Source organism: Bubalus kerabau, chromosome 4, assembly GCF_029407905.1.
Source record: "Bubalus kerabau isolate K-KA32 ecotype Philippines breed swamp buffalo chromosome 4, PCC_UOA_SB_1v2, whole genome shotgun sequence".
In the NCBI taxonomy this organism is placed as follows: domain Eukaryota; kingdom Metazoa; phylum Chordata; class Mammalia; order Artiodactyla; family Bovidae; genus Bubalus; species Bubalus kerabau.
The window spans coordinates 178,485,934-178,501,719 of record NC_073627.1 but is presented as its reverse complement, the minus strand read 5'-3'; the positions used below and the strand labels follow the sequence as shown (position 1 = coordinate 178,501,719).

At 43.6% G+C, this 15,786-nt stretch overlaps 1 protein-coding gene and 1 long non-coding RNA gene across 2 annotated transcripts in view; one reads left to right on the top strand and one right to left on the bottom strand.

The window, feature by feature from the left end:
- The window catches only part of BRINP1 (BMP/retinoic acid inducible neural specific 1), a 143,121-nt gene that overhangs the window by 34,731 nt on the left and 92,604 nt on the right, over window positions 1-15,786 (top strand). The gene's annotated exons all lie outside the window — the stretch shown is intronic.
- LOC129650717 (uncharacterized) lies at window positions 12,376-14,758 on the bottom strand. The gene is made up of 3 exons (XR_008713963.1): window positions 14,744-14,758; window positions 14,054-14,078; window positions 12,376-12,964 (listed from the first exon to the last, which is right to left on the bottom strand). It is a non-coding gene; the product is annotated as an uncharacterized LOC129650717 (long non-coding RNA).

The window sequence follows — 15,786 nt, the reverse complement described above, 5'->3', positions numbered from 1 at the left end:
TTAGAGGTTTTGAAAATAAAAGAACAACATTCTTGTTCCTCACTTTCCTTTTGTAATCCCTTCCTCTTTCTTCCTGGCATTGCTACCTATTGAATTTTTTAAAAGACTTTTCTGTAACAGTGAGTGGAGATGAGCGTCTTCATTGCATCCTTTATCTGATTTCTCTCTTTTTCTTTTCTTCCCCATTTTTCTTCTTCCTCTTCATTACTTCTCTGTTCTCCTCTCCCTCCCTCTATCCTGCCTTCCCTCCATTTTTCCTTTCCTGGAATTGCTGATATCAAGAGATCCTCAGTCATCATGGCCAATTTGCTTGTCTCCCAGGTTGAAAGCCTCAGCCCTGCATTACTGGGTCTCATAGGAGGGGCCATGGCCAGCATGTGGGTACTGCTAACTGCAGGGCCAAGCTGGACCCAAGTGTCGTGTTGCCTCCTCCCCGAAATAAATTTCAGCCACTTTCCATTTCAGCCCCATCCTCCAATTTAGCGCACTCCTCAGCAGCCATATCTCCTCTGCAGGTGATAATTCTCCAAGGGAAAGGGGTCGGAGTGAGGCCAGGGAGGGAAAGGCTTTGACCAAACTGTTCAGACCCTCAGAGGATGTGGAGAAGCCAACACTTCCAGACCTGATTGATGGAAGTTTTTGAGATTTCAGTATGTCTGTGCCCAATGGCTCTGTAATTCTACTTTAGCAATCCATTTCAAGAAATGCAGTGTGTACACAGGCGCATTTACACTGGCATTTTCTGCAGCACTGTCTGTATTGCGCTGTTTGCACTAGCCAAAAAGGAACAAAGCAATGGAAACAACCTTGATATCTATGGAGAAGGGTTGGTCAAATAAATTAGGAGACATCCCTGTAATACCACAAAGCCACTAAACGGAATGGACGCAATCTTTGTGTACTGATCTGGGGGAAAAAATGATATATTGTCATGTGAAGAATAAAGCAAGTTGCACATACTCACTTGACCCAATTTTTGCTTAAAGAAAGAAGTTTTATGTGTCTGTAGGCAGATGCTAGATTTATATACGCATAAGTAAAAGAAATAAACATACAAAGATCTAAGCTAGTAGAGCAACGAGTGATTTTAATGGTTTTCGAAAAGGAACGCCCCTCCCCTAGTCTTCATATTCCCTGTTAATGGTGATTTATTCCCACAGGTCCATAGGAAATCCCTTTCATCCTTAATCTTTCTCTCTCTCTCCCTGCCTCTTCCTCTCCTCCTTTTCTCTTCATACACATTGCATAAGTGAATTTTGAAGGCTTACATCAACATGCCTCTTCCTCTGCTCCTTTTCTCTTCATACACTTGCATAAGTGAGTTTTGAAGGCTTACATCAACACTAAAAGACCTGTGGAGGAAGACTCCTTTCCTGGTAGTTCTTCTGCAAAGGCAGGCTGATGGATTGCCGATTGCAACCAGCTCCAACTTCCTGTCCCAAGTGACAAATGAAGAGCTCTTAAAAACAGAATAAAACATCCCCTATGAGAAGAAGTATCTCCGCCAGGCCAGGCATGAAAGGCAGTGAGCAATGAGAACTGTGTGTAATTCCTGACCTATTGGTAGCCTGTCTCATTTCTACACTCAGGGAATCAGTGTAAGCGGAGTTGGCTGGGCTCCTTGGCCTGGCACTCAAGGTCCCTCCATCATCCATCCCCAAACTACAACTGTCCCCACCACCTCCTTCTCCTGTACCTTTGTGTTGGTGGTTCTGAGTGTGTCCCCATTCCCTAGTTGCTGTTGTTGCTCTGTTGTGTCCAACTCTTTGCGACCCCATGGACTGTGTAGCCCATCAGGCTCTTCTGTCCATGGGATTTCCCAAGCAAGAATACAGGAATGGGTTGCCATTTCCTTCTCCAAGGGACCTTCCCAACCCAGGAATCAAACCCATATCTCTAGCATTGGCAGGCAGGTTCTTTATCAATGAGCCACCAGGAAGGCCCTCATTTCCTTGAAACACATTTTATGGTTTTACTTCCGTTTCTGCCATCAGTTAAGCTCCCAAGCAGTCTTCAAGACCTAGCTGAATGCTTTCCCTTCTAAAAAGTATTCTTTCATATACCTCTGCTGTTTCAGAATTAACCAGTCATCTCTTGCTCTGTTATTAGAAGAGCTATTGGATGTTATATTGTACTACCCTAGTTGGGGCCAGTGCTTCACACCAGATTATCCTTAAGGACAGGAATCCTATCTCATTCTTGGTCTTCTAAGTTCCTCCTCACACAAAGTAGATATTCAATGAATGAAATAAAGGATGACTGGGGCTGGAAGATGATTAGGCAATAAATTGAGTAGTGAGATTCCTGATTTAGTTAGGCTTCCTAAATAATTACTGTTAAACCTCAATTGGGCTTAATTCAGCTGTATCGCAAAGACAGGATATTTTACTCTTGTTCTAATGATCTAAAACCCTGCATCCTCCTCTTTCTTTCCATTTTCCTATAAATCCATAACTCTAACATTAATTTTCTGAACACTTGCCTACATCCCAGGAAGTCTCTCTTGAGATCATCTACCATTTTCCTTGTTTTGGGCATTTTATTTTATTGCCATCTTTTCAAAATTATATCCAAGGCTGTTAGGATCCTCTTTGTGCACATAACACTTTTCTTTTGAATTATTTCCTTAGGACAGATTCCCGGGAGAAGGATTATTAGGTCAAAGCATATGAACATTCTTATAAGCCTCATTAATTTTGACCCCAGTAATTCAGAATTTGTGCTGATTTGGGCAGGTAGTGAGCTTTCCTTTATTCACTCTTTTGAAAGGAAAATTGCTAAATAATAAATTGGCACGAACACCATTTCCAGAGCGCTGTTGACAGTCTTTCATGCAAACATTTTAAGCATTTTTAGAGGCTTCATTCTCTTGTATACAGAATTGATATGTTAATTATAATTTATTTTCATCAGTTCATTAGTGCAGGTTTCAATGATCAACACTTGTTTAACTAATTTCCACCCTCTTCTGCACGACTGATGTGAACGCAGTATTGGCTACCTATGAAGAGTCGCCCACTGGGTTTCACCTGAGCCACGTGTGTTAATCCCCTATCGGTCACTAGATACCATTTTAGGTGTTGAAGACAATGTGTAAGACCCAAGCGCCTTCTCTCTAGGCCTTCAGGTCTCATACGGCACGGTGGGCCAGGCAGACAGTGGATGTATGGACAGGAGACTGCGACCGCCCCACAGTGGGGCGCTGGCCCAGCCTGGGGCCAGGGCAGAGTTCCAGTCCCTTAATCACAGAGCTGAGTTCAGTTTTAAAGGAGTGGGCGTTTACCAACCCAAGTCTTTAAATAGGGACAGGTATTTTAGTTACTATATGCACTGAATGGTATTGGGTTGTTTTCGAGTATTAAATTGTTCAGCCCTTTCATTAAGTCAGACTGAACTTTTCCCAAATAGCCTGAATTTGTTGCTTTATTTCTCTTCTCTACAAAAAACATTGGTGAGTACCTAGGAAGATCAGTGCTAAGCTTGGCTCTGTTGTTGATTCGCTTTGAGCCCTAGCACATCATTGTATATGAGAGTTGGACTGTAAAGAGAGCTGAGCACTGAAAAATTGATGCTTTTGAATTGTGGTATTGGAGAAGACTCTTGAGAGTCCCTAGGACTGCAAGGAGATCCAACCGGTCTCAGGGAACCACTGTTCTGCTCTCTGCTTCTATGAAAGATCTTTAAGCAGAGACTGGTGACCCCTTCTGCAAATATATTCAACAAGGGGGTTGAAGAGTAAGGGAAAGTAGGAGATGAGGTGGGCTGTCCTCACAATAACCTTCAAGGCTGTTGTCATAAATGCCATACTTCCTGCCCCCAGATATTTCCAGGAGGCTTACATTTCTCAGGACATTTCTCTTTTTCTGTAAAGTTATAACCTTTTTGTCCTAACTCAAGATGAAAGTCACCTCATTCTGACCGTCGGGTACCCATCATTCATCTGTATTAATCTGTACCACTCACTTTGGGTCTTTTAAGTAGCTTTGGGCTTTTTCTCTAGTTCTGTCATGGTGGGCTTCTCTCTTGGGATCAGTAGTACTCTGTGGTAGATGCTTAATGACTGTTCCTGGTGTTGAACAACCGTTAACAATGTGTACCCTTCCCTCACTACAGAAGCTCTGGTGATTAGTATTGGTCAGTTTCCATGGTGGACGTATTCTCCCCATTAAGCTCCCAGCTTGATGCCACTAAGCATGGTGTTAGGAGGAGGGCCAGAGAATCAGCTTCCATGAGCCAGTACAAGCTGACCTTTGCAAATCAGTGCATTCTCAGTTTCCTTTACAGAGGTTTCAGTGCCTCTAGTTTGTTGCAGAAGTTAATGTTTTGGGGAAAAGGAAGAAGGAAGGAAAAGAGGAAATGATATGAAAAGAATAAAAATGTAAAGATGGGGAACATATCAGATGCCCTACAACAGATGAATGGATAAACAAACTGTGAGGCACCCACAGATAATTGCAAATGAAATTAAGAAGGAAAAATATATGTGTGTAGCTGCTTTGGAAAGCAGTTGGGAAGAATCTGTATCATTTTAAATGTGCAAATCCCATGATCCAGGAATGCCCTCTGATAGCATCCTCCCTAGACAAACATCCTCCCTATTCTGGGAGGTATGGACCACGGTGATTATTGCCAAGTGATTTGTAAACTAATAGAGAAAATATTAGAAGTAGCCTGGATATCCACTAGGAGGTTAAAATACATTGCACTTTATAGTATAGAAAGCTCTGAAGCAATTAAAAAGAATAAAGCTCAACCATTTTAATTGACATTAAAATGTTCTATAGGGGATTTGCTGGGACAAAAATGCAAGTTACAGAAAAATCCACAGGCTAGTGTTCTGCACATATATTAAATACACACACACATGGCAATACTTATATTTTCTAAGAGTGTATTTATGCACATGTAAATGAAAAAGAAAAATCAGGAAAGTTTTGCCCTGATAATGGTGATTATCTTTAATTATAACCTTTTTTGAAAAAAACAAAAGACAATGTGTTCACGTATTGCTTGGATAATTAAACATAAATGCACTGTCATTAGGAAATATTATGATGGAAGCTTATGGACCTTGTTTTGGATATGTTTAGGAAAGTACCCAATTAAGATTACTGCTCCAGATATTTCAGGAAAATGAGTCCTCAAGTAAAGATGTTTTGTCTGGCTGTCACAAGGGGGAAACCAAAGGAGAGAAGGGAAGAAAAGATAACTGATATGGAAATAAAGGAGATCAGTGATAAAGAAAAAGTGAAAAGAAGCAGAAACTGTGGGCGAGGGAGTAGGGGGTGGGGTGTGGGGCTGGTGAAAAGGAAAACAGGAAAGGGCAGAAGTCTGAGAGAAGATGGGGATCACACCCCTCTCAGGTAGCAGGCTTGGTTTTGATATAACCTTAATGCCTGTACCCTGTAGAATGTAGGCCATTGGTAGGGTATGCCCTATCAAGGTAACAGGTGCCCAGAGATTCACAACTCTTGCCTTGGAATTAATATCCAGCAAAAATCAGTGAAAATAGCACTGTAGGTGTGGCTGGTACTTGCTCCTTATGAGGATGTAGAAGATCTCATGGTATGGGGTGGACCTGGTCGCAAGCATCCGCTATGCCACATTGGACCTGCCCAACAGTGGCGTTCATTCTGGGGGTTAGTCTTGGAGGGTCCATCAAATTAAGACTGCGTGAAACCTCCCCACCTCTTCTTAACACCTTCAGTTCAGTTCAGTTCAGTAGCTCAGTCATGTCTGACTCTTTGTGACCCCATGAATCGCAGCACGCCAGGCCTCCCTGTCCATTATCAACTCCCAGAGTTCACTCAAACTCATGTGCATCGAGTCGGTGATGCCATCCAGCTATCTCATCCTCTGTCATCCCCTTCTCCTCCTGCCCCCAATCCCTCCCAGCATCAGTCTTTTCCAATGAGTCAACTCTTCGTATGAGGTGGCCAAAGAATTGGGAGTTTCAGCTTTAGCATCAGTCCTTCCAATGAACACCCAGGACTGATCTCCTTCAGAATGGACTGGTTGGATCTCCTTGCAGTCCAAGGGATTCTCAGGAGTCTTCTCCAACACCACAGTTCAAAAGCATCAATGCTTCGGTGCTCGGCTTTCTTCACAGTCCAACTCTTACAGCCATTTATAGTCGTCAGTCAGAACAGTGGGCCTGGGGGTCCTGTGGACTCAGCACGTGTTTCATGAGCCACTACTATGAGCCGGGCACTATGCTGAACAGAGGAAGGGGGGCAGAGATGACCAGAGTGCAGTGAGGATCCTAGAGGGCGAGCTCACGGTCTGGGGGGAGTCATTGGTATGTACACAAAGGTAGGCAAAATAGCACGAAAGAAAGTGATGGTTTGATGTTAAACTGTAATACTTCCTCACAGACTGGAAGGTGCCCTGCAGATTGGAAGTGAGACTTTTATAAGCCTAAAGTACTTATTAAAATAAAATTTAGGTTATTCGTTATTAACTCCAGTCACCCATTATCAGGAATTCTGTAATGAAATAGTTGAGATACACAGGTGAACAAAGTCCTAAGTTCAAATCCAGCTCTGGGTTTACCTATGGGTGACCTTGGGTAACTAATGTTCCCATTTAAGCCTCCATTTTCTCGTATACAAATGGAGAAATGATTTAACTCACAGGGTTATCATGAGCATTAAATATTGTAATTATGTAACATACATAGCATAATATATACACTACATATATATTCTCTATATACATGTACATGCTTGTATACATGTTGCATGTACAGTATATATACATATATGTGTGATATATACACAGAGAATTTAATTATTAATAGAAGATCTTCCAAGATAAGTGCTGAATTTATTCTTTGTGACTTGGAGTCACCCTTTGATGCCTTACTTACCTCTCTTGAGGTCCCATTTCCTAACTTGTAGAATGGGTATCCAGTTGATTCTGTGCATACTTTCTCATTTGGGCTCTGAGGCTGACGTATGAGGTTGGCAGGGCTGGAGCTACCCCTCCCATTTTGCAGAAAAGGACCCTGGTCATAGCAAGTTGGAGGGACTTTCTCAGGGTTGCCCAGAAAAAGAATGTGTGTTCCTCCAGGTCTGTGCTTAGTCAAAGCGAGTAAGGTCCAAGCCAGTGAAGTGAGTCTAGTCCCATCCCGCTCCATCCATTGGCAGAAGCACATGTGCTCTCACAGGTTCTCTGTAATCTCCACCAAATCCATCTCTCTGTTGTTACAGCTGAGCCACTTAACTCTGTTTACCCTGCATTTTATTTTTCGTACTGGAGCTTGCAACTGCCTCCTGTACCCTCACGCCCTTGTGTCCTGCTTCGGAAACCTGGATCACTCAAGGCCAGAAGCGGGAAGCTGGCTTCTCCCTTCATCCTCATTTCCTGCAATGTGCTCTCTGTTCCTCTGAGCTGGGAAACACCTGCCATTTAGAGAGCACAGCCAGTGGGTGGGAGGAGAGAGGAGGGCAGAGGTTTCCTTGGCTGGCCAATCTGGGGGATGACTCAGGATAAATATAATGTGATTGACTCAGTAGGGTAACGTTGCCAATGGCATTCACTCTCTGCTTTTAGCTTCCTGGCCTGCTACAGTCTGTATCTAGGCCCAGGCATTTGAGTTTGCATTTTGATAGTCAGCTTCAGTTTGGTGTCAGGACCTGAGAGTACCCAGGGAGAGGTGATTTGTCCTAGGAAGCTCTTCATCCAGGAGGAATACAAGCAATGGACAAATAGAATGAAATAGGGTGAAGAGATCTGGTCTACCTGGGTGCTTTTGGGCAAGTAACATGACCTCTCTGAGGCTGATTTTTTACATCTTCCTCTTGGCCTTTGGCTGAAACAGTTGAGTGAGATAGTATCTGAAACACATAGCTCAGAGTAGGTGGTCAATAACTGGTACTAAGGAGCATTAAGGAGATCATTTTAAAGAACCAACCAATTCAGGCTGGAGAGAAGGCAGAGCAAATACTGGAGCTCTGGAAGGTTCCTGGAGGAAGTGGTGTTGGCTGTACTGGACCTTGCAGGGTGAGCTGGACTCAGTGAGCCAGAGCTTGCATGCGGCCCCCCACCTCCCAGCCTGTTCTCAATCTAGTCTTCCTCCCCTGCTCACAGGGCTCCCAGCCCTGCAGTTGTTTTGTCCCTTTTATTTCCTCACTTGAATCCTCACTACCCCTCAAACCCAGCAAAGTCCTGTCCTTCCATTTGCCCAACATCTTTGGCCTCATTTTGGATTTAGATTAAGAATCAGCAAGGATTCAATGGAAAACAGTACAGAGGTTCCTTAAAGAAACAGAAGTAGACTTGCCATATGATCCAGCACTCCCACTCCTGGGCATATATCTGGAGAAAACTCTAATTAAAAAAAAAAATACATGTATCTCAGTGGTCACAGCAGTGCTATTTACAATAACCAAGAAATGGAAGCAACCTAAATGCCCGTTGATAGATGAATGGATGAAGAGGATATGGAGTATATACACAGTGGGATGTCCTTAACCACTTAAATGAAATAATGCCATTTGCAGCAATTTGTATGGACCTAGAGATTATCATACTAAGTGAAGTAAATCAGACAAAGACAGATATCATATGATATTACTTACATGTGGAATGTAAAAAAGATGCAAATTAACTTATTTATAAAAATAAAACAAAGCAAAAAAAGAAGTAGACATAGAAAACAGAGTTACCAAGGGGGAAAGGGAAGGAGAGATAAATTAGGAGTTTGGGATTAATAGATACACAATAGTATATATAATAAAATAGATAACCACAACAAGGTCCTACTGTAGGGCACAGTATCTATTCAGTATCTGTAATAAACTGTAATAGTAAAGGATCTGAAGAAGAATATGTATAAATAATTCAGCCATTTTGCTGTACAGAAAAACCTAATACAACATTGTAAAGCACTTTAAACACATCAGTTAAAAAATAATTAGCCAGAGTTTACATTCATTTGCCCTTTAATTGTTACAAAGAATCACAGGATGTATTGACAGGGACCTCTGGGAAATAATATTCAACCTTCTGTCTGTAGATGGGGAAACTGAAGCCCAGCGAGGGGAAATCACTATCCAAGTCCGCAGCGCTCTTGGACGCTACAGCCAGAAGTAGGGTCCTGCATCCATTCTGTTTTGCAGAGTTCTCTGAGTTTTATCTCCTGGGCAGGTTATCAGTATGTAGGGTGGCTGTTCCTCTCTACTCCCCAGGCGGTGCTTGCTGACAGGAAGCCGCCTCGCCCTGCGCCCCTGCTTCCGGTGCGGTTCCAGCCCCTGCGTCTTCCAGGGGACCCGGGATTTCCTACGCACTTCTTTCTGGGCTCCGCATTCTCTGACCTGACGAGCGCCTCCAGGGACGGAGCCCACGCTACAAGGCTGAGCCCAAACTGCTCTCTATTTCACTTACAAGCATGAGTAAATACAATGTAAACGCAGACTACCCCGAGTACTCAGCGAAGGAGCAAGGGCGCTGGTACAGAAACAAACGTCAGAGAGAAGCGGCGGCTTCCACAGCGTAGCTGCCGAGGCCCATTTGGCCAAGCTGGAGCTGGAAGCCGGTCTTTGATGTTTGTCGCTAGAGCAGGAAATGGTGTGGGAAGAAAATGCCTGGAAGCAGCCAGTTCAGCACACACAGGGCCTGTGTCTCCTCTGGGCTGCCCTCTGGAACTCAGGTTGTGCCTAGATAGCTGGCTCTCCTGCTCCGTGGAGCTGGCTTGTCGGGACTTGCAGGTGGGGTCCCCTGAGGCGTGTTCCACAGTATTCCGGGAGAGAATGGTTTTGTCGGATCCTAAGAATTCAGCATTGACACACTCAATTCCACATGGATGCCCCGGACCAGCGCCCCCAACACAATGCCTCTTTAAAGTACTCTCCCAGTCTACCAATCTATTATCTAATATCTATCTACCTAATATCTATCTATACACACACTCACATATACACATACACTCACATAGATATTTAATACGTGGCAAAGTGCAGTACTGGGCTTCCCTGCTGACTCGGGGTAAAGAACTGCCTGCCAATGCGGGAGACATGACTTCGATCCCTGGGTCGGGAAGATGCCCTGGAGAAGGAAATGGCAACCCAGTCCACTATTCCTGGGAAATCCCATGGACAGAGGAGCCTGGCGGGCTCCAGTCTATGGGGTCTCAAAAAGTCAGGCACAACTGAGCGGCTAACACCACACAAAGTGCAATACTATATACGATTACCTCCTAAAACTAACTTCCCCCAATTTTTTATTTTAAAATCATGTTTTGAAAATATTTCGAAGAAAACACATTTTTAAAAATTATAAAAGTGAAAATCAACAATTTTATACTCTTTTAAAATTTATTTTATTTTATTTTTTTAACACCAAAAACATTTTGTACTGGGTTATAGTCAGCTGACTCACTGGAAAAGACTCTGATGCTGGGAGGGATTGGGGGCAGGAGGAGAAGGGGACGACAGAGGATGAGATGGCTGGATGGCATCACCGACTCAACGGACATGAGTTTGAGTGAACTCTGGGAGTTGGTGATGGACAGGGAGGCCTGGCGTGCTGTGATTCATGGGGTCGCAAAGAGTCAGACACGACTGAGCGACTGAACTGAACTGAACTGGTAGTTAACAATGTTGTGGTAATTTCAGGGGAACAGTGAAGCGACTCAGCCATACATATACATGTAACTATTGTTGGGAGAAATATCGATAACCTCAGATATGCAGATGACACCACCCTTATGGCAGAAAGTGAAGAGGAACTAAAAAGCCTCTTGATGAAAGTGAAAGTGGAGAGTGAAAAAGTTGGCTTAAAGCTCAACATTCAGAAAACGAAGATCATGGCATCTGGTCCCATCACTTCATGGGAAATAGTTGGGGAAACAGTGGAAACAGTGTCACACTTTATTTTTGGGGGCTCCAAAATCACTGCAGATGGTGACTGCAGCCATGAAATTAAGACGCTTACTCCTTGGAAGGAAAGTTATGACCAACCTAGATAGCATATTCAAAAGCAGAGACGTTACTTTGCCAACAAAGGTCTGTCTAGTCAAGGCTATGGTTTTTCCAGTGGTCATGTATGGATGTGAGAGTTGGACTGTGAAGAAGGCTGAGTGCTGAAGAATTGATGCTTTTGAACTGTGATGTTGGAGAAGACTCTTGAGAGTCTCTTGGACTGCAAGGAGATCCAACCAGTCCATTCTGAAGGAGATCAGCCCTGGGATTTCTTTGGAGGGAATGATGCTGAAGCTGAAACTCCAGTACTTTGGCCACCTCATGTGAAGAGTGGACTCATTGGAAAAGACTCTGATGCTGGGAGGGATTGGGGGCAGGAGGAGAAGGGGAAGACAGAGGATGAGATGGCTGGATGGCATCACTGACTTGATGGATGTGAGTCTGGGTGAACTCTGGGAGTTGGTGATAGACAGGGAGGCCTGGCGTGCTGTGATTCATGGGGTTGCAAAGAGTTGGACACAACTGAGTGACTGAACTGAACTGAACTGATTCTCCCCCAACCCCCCCTCCAAATTATTTATTTTTAAATATTTTATTAGACTATAGTTGATTTACAATGTTGTATTAATGTCAGCTGTACACCAGAGTGATTCAGTTTATAAATATATATGTATGCTGCTGCTGCTTCATTGCTTCAGTCATGTCTTACTCTGTGCAATCCCATGGACAACAGCCCACCAGGCTCCTCTGTCCACGGAATTCTCTAGGCAAAAACACTGGAGTGGGTTGCCATTTCCTTCTCCAATGCATGGAAGTGAAAAGTGAAAGTGAAGTTGCTCAGTCATGTCTGACTTAGCAACCCCATGGACTGCAGCCTACCAGGCTCCTCTATCCATGAAGTTTTCCAGGCAAGAGTACTGGAGTGGGGTGCCCTTGCCTTCTCTGATACATATATGTATACATACATATATCTGTGTACATATACATATTCTTTTTCAGACTCTTTTCCTTTATAGGTTATTGCAAAATATTTACTATAGTTCCCTGAGCTATATAGTAAATCTTTGGTGTTTACTTATTTTATATGTATAGTGGTATGTATCTGTTAAGCCCATACTCCTAATTTATTCCTCTCCTTCTTCTCCTCTGGTAACCATAAGTTTGTTTTCTATGTGTGTGAATCTGTTTCTGTTTATATATACTCTTTGCCTAGATTTGAAAATCGTTCACGTTTTGCTACATCTGCTTTCTCTTTCCCTGTCTCTCTGTCTCCTTCTCAGAAATAACAGGAATGCAGACATCACACCCCTACTCTTCCTAGGATATTTCTGCATGCTTCTTCTAGGAATAAGAGTGTGCATAAATAATAAATAAATTTATTAATATAATTAATACATCTTCCTATAAATAATAAATACATACATTTCATAGTAAATAAATAATAATACTATTAAAACCGCTTAGCAAATTAACAATAGTCCCATAATACAAACTAATAAATAGTATGTATTTATTCAAATAGCCTCAATATTCTTCAAGATTCTTTTCATTGCTGTTCTTCATTTCCAGGATCCAATCAAAATTCATAGATTGCGTCATTGCCTCTTTTTTTAGTATCTCCAATCTCTTGCCATATGAAACTGTCTACCCCAGCCTTTATTTATTATTTTTTAATAATCCTGATTTTGTTAAGTTGTTGTTCAGTCGGTAAATCATGTCTGACTTTGCAAACCCATGAACTGCAGCACACCAGCTTCCATGTTCTTCACTATTTCCAGGAGTTCGCTCAAACCCATGACCATCGAGTCAGTGATGCTATCCAACCATCTCAACTTCTGTCCTCCACTTCTCCTCCTGCCCTCAATCTTTCCCAGCATCAGGGTCTTTTCCAGTGAGTTTGCTCTTCACATGAGGTGGCCAAATTGTTGGAGCTTCAGCGTCAGTCTTTCCAATGGACATTCAGGGTTGAAGAATCCAGAGCACTATTTGTAGGGTCTTCCTTTGTGGTGTTGATTATCCTGCCCCTCTGTCCCCTGTAATTCCTGTAAACTGGAGGTTAGGTCTGGACTCTTGCTTAGGTACAGGATATGTCTTTTTGGCCAGAATACATCACAGGTGATGCTTTGAGTGTCAGAGCTCATGGTCCGAGCTCTTCCATTTCATCTTATGACATCAGCTCTCCTACTGTGTGTGGACATTTGGACACAAATGCTTCAGGCATTTGGGCATTCCTCTGGCAGCTCTCAGAGTGAACTGAAAGATTTCTATCCCAGAGCATAAGGCACTTGGTTTCCCAGATTGAAAATAATTTTTGGCCTCTCTGTGACCCCAACCACCCATCCATCCCTTTGCTCCCCCACCGATGTGCCGCATCCATGTCTACTGAGAGCACTGTCTCCATTGCCAGCACCTCCAGCAGGACATATCTGCATCATCGTATGAATTCCCACTCACCTTTCTCCCCAATGTATGTGCCATTTTCCATAAATATTTATAGTGAGGGTCTGACAGGCTAAGCTCTCGGGATGATGCAATAAATCAAGAACTCCAGGTGGTCCCCAATATAACAGAGCTTCGAGTTTAGTTTTCTCTGCCAGATTGAATTCCTTTAGAGGAAGGGTATGTCTGACTGTTAGGTCCCTAGCACCCAGCAAAGAACTTGCTGGGCGAGTCACATTGGGCACCAGCTGGACCAGCCTGAGAAGTTCCCACCTGTCCCATTCCTTTTCCAGGATGGGTCAGAGTCATGGACTTTGATTAGATGGTGTGTTCCAGGATGGGGCCTCAGAAGGAAGGTATTGATCAGCCTGTTCCGGGAAATGGACTGCTGCGTTCCCTTCTGCTTTACCCTGACCCATACATCTTGTCCTTATAATGGAGTGGGAAGCTCAAGATTGGGTTCAGCGTGGAGTAGGCATGGGGAAAGGTGGCCCTCAAATCAGCTTCGGTTCAAGGCTGTTCATGTTGATCTGGCTCAAACAACAACTTTAATACAGGAGACCTGCTGAAATCAATTGTATTGAGAGGAGAAGCACTGCTGATGGCAAAGACTGTGTCTCTGGGAGGAGTTCCTGATCTAAGGCAGGGTTTGTAGTGCCATGTGTCCCATGCAAATGCTTTTTCATTATTACCTGCTTCCTGTCACCTTCAGCAGCTCTTGTCCACAGGTTGAATGAAAGGGTGAAAAATCCATGAATCTCACCTAGTGACTTCTCCTGGGATCTCGCTCAGTGGTGAGCAGCCCTCCTCTCTCCCTGGCCGGTGCTCAGTGACATGATCCATACCAAGGTGGACCTAGCATCCCTCTGCTCTTGCCAGGCGTGTGGCTCATGATATTGGTACCTCTGCTTTGCCTGCTTACATTCTGCCAAAACCCAAGAGGAGATCAGGCTAGGGTCTGGCCTCAGTTAATGCATAGAAAGACTGGGCCTGAGATTCCCACAGTAACTCCACACCCTGGCCATCCTGAGGGATCGCTTGTTCTTCGTCCCTCCCTCCCTCCCTTCCTTAAGATAAATTGAGTCTTGAGTAGCTATAGGAGAGGTTCTACCACCAACTAGGACAAACAGAATCCTTTTGATAGCATCTCACAGACCTTTCCTCTGATGGGGAGTCTGTGAAAGCACTTTCTAAACTGTCTAAATTTGCCCTCTTATTATGGGATTCTCTTCATTATCCTCTAGATGAATCCTTTTATGATCTGCCAGCATCCATTTTTCTAGCATCTTCTTTCATCATGTCCACCAAGCCCTCCACCCTACACCTACCTGATCCCCTCTAAACTTTTCTTATTCTTTCATATACGTCACATCCTCACTCACCTCTGTGCTATTCCCTCTGCCTGAAATACTCCCCATTTTCCTGTGCTTCTGGCTAAATATTTCTGCTGGTATCCTCTTATATATCCCTTCCTTCAGAAAACTTTCAGGAAAACCCCTAGATTAGGTCAGTGCCACCACTGTGTAATCCCATTACACACTGTACTTCCCCTGCCAAGGACCTTATCATAAGTAATTATCATAATTATTTATTTATTATGTTGACTCTTCCTGATTGACTGTAAGTACTGCGAGGCAGGAACTTTGCCCATTTTCTCTCAGACATATGAACACCAATCTAGCACATTTACTAGTTAAATAGTAGGCACTTATTGGTTGGTTGAAAAAGTCCTCACTCAGTTGATTTCTGAAAGTGAGTGAGACATATCAATAATATTTCTGCCCAAACATCACTCTCAAATCCGTATTTGTATTCCCAGCTGCACACTGAACATCTCACCTGGATGTGAGGTAGACATCTCAATATGTCAGGTTCAAACCTGTACCTCTGACTGCCTCTTCCCATTACCAGCCAAAGCTTTCTTACCCATAGCTTTCCCCATCTCAGTTCATGAAAGAGTCATATTTCCAGTTGCCCAAGCCAAATGCTGTTTACTCTTCCCTGATTCCCCTTGTTCGCTCATATCTCTCATCTTGTCTGTTAGGAAACCCCATGTTTACTACCTTGAAAATACAAACCCAGAACCTGCCCATTGCTTGTGCCCTTTCCTGTTCCTCCCTGGTTCAAGCTACTGTCCTCTCTCCTGGATGATGGCAGAAGCCTCCTTCTTATCCTCTTGCTCCACCATGTTCTCATCAGCATTGAGTGGGATGTAAGTTAGGTCATGCCAGTCATTTAGCTCAGTGACCTGCAATAGCTCCCTACTTATTTCAGCATAAGAACCAACATCAGCATATCACAGTGGTCACCAAACCCTTAGATGGTCAGACCCCCCTCTCTGACCACACCTGCTGCTACTCCCTGCCTGTCACGCACTCCTCTATGGTCACCAGCTCTCCTGGGGTCTCCTCTGCTTGGAAACCTA